Source organism: Puma concolor, chromosome C2 (genome assembly GCF_028749965.1).
Source record: "Puma concolor isolate L17-30 chromosome C2, mPumCon1.1.hap2, whole genome shotgun sequence".
In the NCBI taxonomy this organism is placed as follows: Eukaryota; Metazoa; Chordata; class Mammalia; order Carnivora; family Felidae; genus Puma; species Puma concolor.
In genome coordinates, this window is record NC_141675.1 from 43,516,848 (window position 1) to 43,526,681 (window position 9,834).

Genomic DNA, 9,834 nt, shown 5'->3' on the forward strand with positions numbered 1-9,834 from the left:
CAGAATCTGAAGCAGGCTCCAGGCTCTGAGCTGTCAGCACAGAGCCCAACGTGGGCATAAATTCACCAACTGCAAGGTCATGACCTGAAGTGTAGTCAGGCACTTAACTGAGCCACCCAGGCGCCCCTCAAAGTAGGGTTTTGTGTTTAAAATATAATACGGTGCTTAAAGTTCTGGTTAACTGCTTTAAATGTATGCTTCTAAGATATTTACTGTTTTAAAGGAATAGGTCACTATTAACAGTAATTTAGTTTATAGTTTCAAATTCTGTTCCTCCACTAAATATGTGTACATTCTAGTTATCCTAATTTTTGGAGCACTGAGCAATAATATGGATTTATCTACATATACCCAAAACATTTGATTTAAATTGATAATATAACTCTAACAAATTTGAAAGAACTGAACTGGCTTTAATATACGGAAAAACATAAAAACAGAAACAGGAAGAGGCAACTTCACTCAATAGGGGTTCTGGTTCAAATGGAACTTCACTCTGGAAGTATATTCAACTTCACTTTTCTATGAATCAACTTATTCAGCAACCTCAACTAGAAAAATACACCTGAGAAAGTATCTGAAGAATCTAAACAGATGTTACAAAGTTGAGTGACCACTTGATGATCCCATTTACTCTGATTTCATACAGAGTTCTCATAAGCTTAATTACCTGGTCTGTCAGACTTAGTATATTAGAAAAGGTAAAGATAAAAGAGTAGAAAAAGAGAAGATAAGAGGTATGGTCAAGGATTGATTTATTTAGCATCAATAAAGGATAGCAATGGACTTGACATTGAGAGAGGAAAAGAATAATTCAAAAAGATTTGCCACTTCCAAACTGTGACTTTGGTCAATGTACTTAAGCTCTTAGTGTCCTCATTTTATCCCATAGATACCTCATATTACCTTATAGGATTGCTAAAGATTAAATGGACTAACATGTAAAGCACTTGGAACAGTGCCCAGAGCATATTGAATACTCACTAAGGTATTAGTTATAAAATGTCTGAGTCTCAGGCTACCCAAATTAGAGGCAAGTAGCTCTGTTTGCCCTAGTAATCCAAAGGGCATCCATTTTCCTCACTGTTGTCATCAATATACCGGGCCAGTATAATATTATATAGAATGTCCAGATGATCAAGATGTAGAATGTCCAGATGATCAAGATCTCTTCAGACTATACTGTGACAGAGAGCAGGACAATTAACACAGGCCTGAGGCAAGATCAAGAATATGTAATGCTGTTCTTTAAATGTGAATGTAAACTGCTTCTGAAACAGAAGTTTCTTATGGGGATTGAAAGCATGTATTGATAGGATGAATAGGTACATATCCACTGGCACAGGCTGTGTCGATTTGTCTAGTAAAGATCTGCACCCTACACAGCAGCTATAATTGGAGCTACCAATGTCTACCATTATCTACCATAGGATCTGGGGTGTTTTTGTTTTGTTTTGTTTCATTTTTCAGAGACTTATACAGGTTCATTAAGCAGAGATACAATAGGATCACCACCTCTGCATCCTTCAAGTCATTGAGCCTGGCACTAATCTCTGCCATTCCACTCCATATGCACTCAGGATTGCTTACAATATACTATCTTGGTTTGGGGTAGAAGAGGCAAACAGTATAAGAGGTTTTTCCAGCCGCTAAGTATATCCACCTCAATTAGGCACTTAAGTAGTAAGGAAATAACCATACTATAAGGCCATAGAGTCATGTTGGGTGCATTTTGAAACAGACTTGAGTCTTTATTGCTGGGCTTTCAGACTTCCTCACTCTAACAAGATTACTGTGGCATTTTGGATCTACTCATGTCAGTTCAACAGCTCTTTAAAAATCTATATATTTCTCTTTCCACAGTGAACAGCTGCTTTGGTAAAAGTCCATAAATATCTTTATAGAACTGAGGAGCCTTGCTGTGTCTTTACAAAGAGAATCGACCTTCCTCTCAGATGATTAGCTCTGGGCTCAGATCTGAAAATTGTGCGATGGATTATAATTTTCCCATTACAGCATTTTGCTCTCCCACTGTATGTTATCTATTGCTGTGTAACAAATTACCCACAAAGTGGTGGCTTAAAAGAACAAACATTTGTAATCTCACAGTTACTGTGGGTAAGGAATATGAGAGTAGGTTGTCTCTGAATCTGTGGCCAATGTCTTATGTGAAACATCATGATGGGTAGTTCTGGCTCAGGGTGTCTCACCATGTTGCAGATTAAGGCATTGGCCAGAAATTCAGAGATCTGGGGTTTTAACTGGATGCAAAGGATTCATTTCCAAGCTCACTCACATGATTGTTGGAAGCCCTCAGTTCCTCATTTGCTGTTTACAGCATGACTTTGCAGTATATTCACCTCAGGTATGGCCTTTTGGCATGGTTTTGAAGCAGGGGAAAGCTGTTATCTTCTAGAAAGAGAAATTTCTGTGGCTGCTAGAACCCTCTGCCAAACTACATAGTCTACCTCAAGCTCCTCCACTAATGACCCCATCTCTGGTCATGGGGTCCCCATTCTACTTAATGTTCTCTGACGTTACATAGGCAATGGCAGGACTGGAAATTCACCTTTCTTTGTCACTCTAACACTGCCACAATCACTAATTTTTGGTATATCCTGCTCTTTAGTGGCAGGGATACCAGGCCTTGATCTGAGCTTGTCATTTTCTTCCTCAAGACACTGATGCATTTAACAATAAATTCACTCCACCATCCTTAATCACATTGCCCATGTCACTTAACTGCTAAAGATATTACACAAGCCAATATATCTCCCTTCTCCCATACCTCAACTTAATATCTCATGATATTTAGCAATTGTCACAATTACTTAGTAGTTGTGATGTTTTACTATGCCAGGGTTTAACACCATTCTTCATCACCAACAATGGGTTCCTTTTTGCCATGTGGTTGGCAAGTACTTAATCCCAAATTCCATTCTAAGAATCTCATTCCTTTTACCCCTTCTATAACAAAATATCTTAGTCTAGATTTTTCCATAAGGAGATTCTGTAACAAGGAATCTAATGTAAGGAATTTATTTTGGAATTGACCCTAGGAAATACTAGCAGGTACAGAGGGATGAAGACAAGGAAGGAAGGGCAACAAAGAGTGTCTGTTTCCAAGTCATTTACCACTAAGGGAGTCACTGGAATGCTAGAAGACTCTGAGATCCAGTAGGACACAACAGCTCTGAATTATCTCACTCAGGGAAAAACACACTGAGGTATTTATAGAATTCCTACCAGTCATCAGTTAAAAGTTTTCCTGGGAGTCATTAATTCCAAGAAATTCTGGCCTGATTTGAAAGTGAGTAGAGGAGTCTCTAGAAATCAGTGAAAGTCATCAGGCAGTTAGAAGTCACAATGAAATATACTATAATGGTAAGATGCTAGGGAGATGAGCATATAATTTCAACAGCATATGCTTCTCATTTTGTATTTAACAAGAAAATGCTTTGCAGGCACCAGAAGTGTGCATTCAGATAGCTGAATGCCTACCTTAAAGATGCAGATGTGGACATAATGAGATAATAATCTATTTATGCCCAGTCAGATGTGTTCTGCTTTGTTTTTCAAACATAAGTATTTTAAATCTCTTTAATACTAAATGAGGAAGGTTTATAAATCAACCATGTTAAAGGAAACACTATATTATTTTATGTTATCCCAGTGGAAAATGATGTTACAAAATCATTGTCACAAAGAGGGAACAGAAAATCAGTAAGAATATATGTTTTAGTACCATGATTAACAAAACTGAAGAACATACATTCTTTTCAGTGCACATGAAACATTCACTAAAAGCAATAATTTTCTAGACCATAAAGTCTCAACAAACTTCAAAACATTGAAATCATATGCAGTATATTCTCTGGCTATAATAGATGTGATGCAGAAATAAACAAGAAAAAGATAACTAAAATATTCTCAAAATGTTGGGAAAGTAAGCAGAACACATATAATCTTGGGTCAAAAAAGTAGTGAGAATTATAAAATATCTTAAAATATTTTATAATTTAAAAAGCCAAAAAAGTAGTGAGAATTATAAAATATTTTAAAATAAATAATGAAAACACAACAAATAAAAATTATGGAAAGCAGCCAAAGCAGTACTTAGAGGAAAATAAATAGCCTTAAAAATGCATGCATTCACTTTGAAAAAGATCACCAAACTATGCACACTTAAGATCTTTGCAGTTTTGTTTTTTTTTTCATTTTTTTTTTTCAACGTTTATTTATTTTTGGGACAGAGAGAGACAGAGCATGAACGGGGGAGGGGCAGAGAGAGAGGGAGACACAGAATCGGAAACAGGCTCCAGGCTCTGAGCCATCAGCCCAGAGCCCGACGCGGGGCTCGAACTCACGGACCGCGAGATCGTGACCTGGCTGAAGTTGGACGCTTAACCGACTGCGACACCCAGGCACCCCTGCAGTTTTTTTTTTGAAAGAGAGAGAGCATGAGTAGGGGAGAAAGGCAGAGGGAGGGAGAGAGAGAGAGGGAGAGAGAGACAGAGAGACAGAGAGAGATAGAGAGAGAATCTTAAGCAGGCTCCACACTCAGTGGAGCCTGATGGTGGTGGTGGGGGTTGGGGGGCTCAACATCACAACTCTGGTATCATGACCTGAGCCTAAATCAAGAATTGGATGCTCAACTGACTAAGCCACCCAAGGGCCCCAAGACCTTTGAACTTTAATGCATATTTATTAACCATCAATTTTAAAAGTTCTGAAAACTGGAAATTGTCTGATTTAACAAATTTACCCAAACTACATGTGAGCAATAACATTCAACTATATCTACCTTTTTAAGAAAGATTTATCTAACTAAAATTATTCTAACACACTTTTAAGCAAAGTGCCATTACAAACTGGGAAATTTCTGGTGGCCAATGTAAGAGAGTTTAAAAGCCTTTCAAATGGACCTTAGATCAATCCATCCATATATTAAATAAATTGCATTTTAGGGACGCATTCGGGTAAAACAGAGCTTAGAAAGTAAGGTGTTGTTGAATGATAAAAGAAAGAGGAGACCAAGAAAAATAATGCCCCAAAACATTTTCATAGGTTCAGACTTAAACACGGTAAGTAGAAACCTAGGGAACTCTTTACTGCTGCCAACTGCACTATGTCTAGGATCACCCTTGGGAAAAATCCCCTCCAACTGTCAGTTGCTTTCAAATTAAAAAAAAATAATAATGCTTATTCATTTTTGAGAGAGGGAAACAGAGCACAAGTGAGGGAGGGGCAGAGACAAGGAGACACAGAATCCAAAGCAGGCTCCAGGCTCTGCACTGTCAGCACAGAGCCTGACACAGGGCTAGAACCCATGAACTGCGAGATCATGCCTGAGCTGAAGTCAGATGCTCATCACAACCTGAGTCAAAGTCGGATGATCAACCGACTGAGCTACCCAGGTGCCCTGAAAATCACAAATGGATTTCTCTATAATTCTATAATTCTTTTTAATTAAATTTTTTAAGTTTCTTTATTTTTGAGCGAGAACATGAGCCAGGGAGGGACAGAGAGAAGAGGAGAGAGAGAATCTGAAGCATTCTCCATGCAGTCAGCAGAGCCTAATGTGGGGCTCGATCCCACAAACCGTGAGATCATGACCTGAGCGGAAATCAGGAGTCGACGCTTAACCGACTGAGCCACCCAGGCGCCCCAATAATTCTATAATTTTTAACCGGCCTCCTTCCAACACTGGTTATTTGATAGGGTTTCATGATTTTGAAGCTCATCTCAATATTAACTTTAGTTAGATACTATTGATATTTGTTAACTGTGGCACCACACATATGGTTAACTCACAAAACTGTTTATCAAAAACAATATATACTTCCTTAATCCATCCCAGAGTCAAATTTAATTTAGTTCAAATGAATTTTATTGTTCCTTCTTCAAATACATTGCCACTTGATATTAATACCGTTATTTAATCTAAAATTGAGTTTACCTGCCCTCCCTTCCACCAAGCTAAGAAGAAATGTCTGCCACTTACATATAATTTGAAAGTGATCCTTTATCTTTTACTGCAATGTACTTACTAAAGTAACTTCCCCTTCTTGCTCCATAAACAACTACTCCTTGTTTTTCCTGTTGTTCCCTTAAAGAGTTTAAAGACAATTTATCAAATCTAGTAGCATTTGCCAGTTTACACAGGAAATATCAGAATAAGAACAAAGATGTGAGGCTTTCAAGAACTACAGATACAAGCAGATCACCATGTTCACTCAGAATGATATTTAGTGTCATCTGGAACCTATAAAAGAACAATTACTTAACTTTGCATTTGAGTTGCCACTTATGCCTGTAAGAAAAATCTAATATCTTAAACCTATCCCAGAACATTTATAAAGTGGATTATAAAAATCCACTTTATAAAATACAACCAGAACTTATAAACAAGTAAGTTGATGGATTCTGAAATCAAGGGGCTCTTAAGTTTCTAGTATATTCTGAATCAACTGGAAGGTTTGTACACAGGACCACCATTAATCCTTTTTGCATTTCTGAAAAATGCGTTACTAACTGGTATCAGAAAAAAATATTCTAAATTCTACACTATGTTAAAATGGTGTAGAAATTCTCCAAAATTTTTGATGTTGTATGGGGTATAATATGGTTTTAAAATGCTAAACTACTGAGTATATTCAAAAGACAATATTTATTTTCCATATTCTGATAATACTATAGAATACATAGAATTTCCTTTAATGTTTCTTGTAAGGCTGGTTTAGCAGTCATGAACTCTAACTTCTGATTGTCTAGAAACTCTTTCTCTCTCCTTCTATTCTGAATGATAATTTTGCTAGGTAGACTATTCTGCAAGGTTTGGTTTTGTTTTTCCTTTCAGTACTTTATGCATATCATGCCACTCCCTTTTGGCCTGCAGAATTTCAGCTAAAAATCAGCCGATAGCCTTATGGAGTTTCCCTGGTATATACCTATTTTCTTTTCTCTTGCTGCTTTTAAAATTCTCTTTTTATTACTACTTTTTGACATTTTAGTTATTATGTGTCTTAGTGTGGACCTCCTTCATTCTCTGGGCTTCCTGGATCTAGATGTCTGTTTCCTTCCCCAGATTATGAGTATTCAGTTATTATTTCTTCAAATAAATTTTCTGCCCCTTTCTCTGTCTCTTCTCCTTCTCGGATCCCTATAATGCAAATGTTATTCTTGATGATGTCATTAAATTCCCTTAATCTATTCTCATTTTCATTATTCTTTTTTCTTTGTGCTGTTCAGATTGGTTATTTTCCATTAACCAATCTTCCAGGTTACAGAAGTGTTCCTCTGCCTCCACTAATCTGCTATTGATTCCCTCTAGTTTTTATTTTAGTGACTGAGTTTCTCATCTCTGATTGGTTCTGTTTTATATTTTCTCTTTGTTGAAGGTCTCACTGACATCCTCCACTCTTTTCTCAAGCCCAGTGAGTCTCTTTATGATCATTACTTTGAGTTCTTCATCAGGCATATTGTTTATCTCCTTTTTATTTAGCTCTTTTGCTGTGGTTTTGTCCTGTGCTTTCATTTGAGACATCTTCATTTGTATCCTTATTTTATCTAACTCTCCGTGTTTGTTTTTATGTATTAGTAAAGCCAGCAATGTCTCCTGACCTTGAAAGTAGCATTTGTATTAAGAACAGGTCCTGTGGTGTCAATGCTCCCTGCTCAACAGAACCTGGAACTTCAGAGGTGTCTCCTATGTGGGTTGTGTGTGCCCTACTGTTGTGGCTGAGCCACATTTGTCTTCAGTTCAGAACGTTAGCTGCAATGACCCACTTTGCTTGTTGTGGGCACATTGGGCAGGGTTTGGTCCTTGTGCTCCTAGGGGGCCAGTATGGGCCCACTGTAGGCTTGTAGTTGGGTTAGTGTCAATCATCAGAACAGATGCTTGCCCTCAACCCATCTGCCAAGGCTGCAGTGGCACAGAATTGCAGGACTCTCAACCTGTGCCATTCTCTGAGAAGTTTCTATTGGTGAGTGGGGCCAGCAGTCAGACACAATGTCTGACCCCAGTCCATCTGCTGGAACTTCAGTAGCACTGATCAACAAGATAATATTTCTCTACTGCTGGTGTCTGGCTGGTGGGACCATAGGCACACTGGTATGTGTGGTTATATTCCCCTCTCCACAGGGCAGGAGTCACTTTGGAGAGTGCCAGTCTCTGCTAGGACTATTTGCAGGATGTATAGAAGAAGAAACCACTTTGGAAAGACACCTGCCAAGTGGGGTGAGTTGGATGGGCCAATCCACAGGAGAATGTAGGGGCTGGGTGCACAATGTTAGCAAGATAGAAGGATAATGTTCACATTGGCTTTTGCCAACTATCCAGGCTGGGGGGAAGAGGGGTGGGGAGAGATGGTGCCTGTCAGCTCTTTTGTTCTTGGGAAGTCTCTTAAAGATCCCTGACCCACCAGCATATATTCTGAGGTTAGAAAGTAAATCTCTTTCATGTATACCCAGGTGCTTTTCAAACTGCTGTTTCTATACTGTATCTCAGCAAATTATCTGTTATGCCAGCTCTTTAAGGACAGGGATTCAGTTTCCTGTGGCCCTCTGGTTCCCTCAGAGCTAAGCCCAATGATTTTTGAAGTACCCAGAGTTAAGCCCCACTTGTAAAAACTGGTGAAGTTAAGCCCCGTTGGTTTTCAAAAACAACTGTTATGGGTATTTGTCTTCCTAGTACGGGTCCCCCGTGCCCTGGATGCCTGAGGAGGTATCTGATTCTCTAGCTTTCCATGCTTGTGATGTCCTTCCTGCTTGTGGTTAGTTTCACCAGGGGTTTGGTTCCCAGCTATGTCTTCATGGGCCATTGTAGTCACCTTAACTGCGGAAAGTCTGTTTGGGTCATCTTCTGAATTAGTGGCACTAATGTGCCTGTTATCTTGGTATGTCCATAAGACAAGTTGAGCTTAGGATCCTCCTATTAAGTCATCTTCTCAGAAGTGCCCCTGTCACACTTTAATGTGTGACTTCTACTTGGGCTGGCTGTCAACTAAGTGGCAGAGCTTCATCCCTTTCTTTTCCTTTGCTGCTACATCACTGGGAGAACCATGTTCTTGGGTCTCCCCAGTGCATGCCAGGCAACTCAGGGTAGAAATATTCTTAAGGCTATTATTTTCTGTTATTAAACTGACTTTGATAAATTTTGTATTGTTTACGTAATTATCAGCAACAAATGAGAGTACCAATCTTGATCACTCCCGCTCCAAAATTATTTTTATTAATTGTTAACTTGATACTGAAATATAGTTAGATGTCAGTGTCTTGTTTTTGTGTTTTACTAATACATGATGGCTTCATTAGAAAACTGTCTTTAAAAGCATTTAGGTTTATATTTAATATTTGCTAATTTGGGAATAAAATATAGTTAGATATCAGTACTATTCATTACTTAGCTTGAGAAACTACTTCATATTAAAGCAAAGCTTTGATGGGGTGCCTGGGTGGCTCAGTAAGTTAGCATCCAACTTCGGCTCAGATCATGATCTCAGGGCTGGTGAATTCAAGCCCTGTGTCAGGCTCTGTGCTGACAGCGTAGAGTCTGGAGCCTGCTTTGGATTCTGTGTCTCCCTCTCTTTCTGCTCTTCCCTCTCTTGCACTCTGTCTCTCTCTCAAATATAAACATTAAAAAAAAGAAAAAACAAAGCAAAGCTTTGATAAAAAGCCCAGTCATTTGATAATGCACTTCCGTAAGACATAGTTTCAATGCCCTTTCTAGAATTTGCTCACAAGTTCATTGACTGCCCTTAGTGAGACATCTCAAAGAGTCCAGCTTCTTAAACTCGTATTGCATTTCAGTTGTTCAATTAAAGTCTTTAAAAA